The sequence below is a fragment of the Lipotes vexillifer genome, unplaced genomic scaffold (assembly GCF_000442215.2).
Source record: "Lipotes vexillifer unplaced genomic scaffold, Lipotes_vexillifer_v1.1 scaffold371, whole genome shotgun sequence".
Classification (NCBI taxonomy): Eukaryota; Metazoa; Chordata; class Mammalia; order Artiodactyla; family Lipotidae; genus Lipotes; species Lipotes vexillifer.
In genome coordinates this window covers 889,221-890,288 of record NW_006786304.1, presented here as the reverse complement: position 1 = coordinate 890,288, position 1,068 = coordinate 889,221, and the positions used below count along the sequence as shown (strand labels likewise).

General features: G+C 56.1%; 1 protein-coding gene across 1 annotated transcript in view; it reads right to left on the bottom strand.

Moving 5' to 3' along the window:
• DACT3 (dishevelled binding antagonist of beta catenin 3) overlaps positions 1-1,068 on the bottom strand; it is a 9,325-nt gene that overhangs the window by 4,518 nt on the left and 3,739 nt on the right. The window lies entirely within an intron of this gene.

Sequence of the window (1,068 nt, the reverse complement as noted above, 5' to 3'; positions counted from 1 at the left end):
TCTTTCCCTCATTTGGATGACATAGGCTGACCATGACTCATAAATCTCTGCTTCTCCTCTGGGAAAGAATCCCCCGCCCCGTGCCTACTGGAAAGTCCTTCTGTGAATCTAGCCTTAGTGGTATTGTACTACAGCGGTGAACCCCAGCGGGTTCCTCTGTCCCCAGCAGGGACCACAACCTCCTCCTGCCCTTTGCTCCATTCCCACCCAGAAGCCCCCATTGTCTGCTGCAGCTCCGCATCCCTATGGGAAATTTCGATGGAGTCTACCCTGGATCCTTGCTGCAGGAAAAGACCATTTCCTATCAGATGTGGATAAATGAAGGTGAAAATCCTTTAAAAGGGGAGTGACTATGACGTGGTGGGGGTAGGGGCTGAAGCAACACAGATGGGGTCTCCAAGACACTAGGACTTAACCCTATTTTGGAAAACAAGGCCAGAGCCAGGAAGAGTCTCACGCGGATCTGGGTGAGACCAGAGGTGGTGGCAGCCTCAGGCAGACGGTTGACCCTCAGACAAAAGCGGCTTGTCTGGACGGCAGGCGGCAGGAGGGAGGGAAGGAGGGAGGAGGGGCTGAGAGGGCAGACGCCCAGCCTTGCCTATTTAGGGCAGAAAGACTGGCCGGCTCCCCCGCAGACAACGCCCCCCCCTCGCCCCGCCCCGCAGCTTCCTACTCCTTCGGCTGCTCTCCTGGGCCCCAGTCCCCACCCCTCCCCCCTAAAACAGAAGCCCCCATCTGGGCTTGTTTATGGGAGGAAAGTCAACAAATCGTTCCACTTTGGGCTCCTGCCCTGCGTGTAAAGAGATGCTCAGGGTGGTGTCATCTTTGAGCAGAAGCCAGGAATGCAGCCGAATTGTGCAGCCTCAGGGGTGGCTAAAAAACATCAAGGACCGCCCCTATACCCCATAACCTGTCCCCCACTAATCATGCCCTTGCTCACTCTGCTGGAGCCACACTGTCCTCCTCGCTATTCCCTGAACATATCACACATGCTCCTGCCTCGGTGGGATGTGTTTCCCCAGCATACCCTCCTGGCTCTCTCCCTTGCTTCATTCAGATTGTTACCTG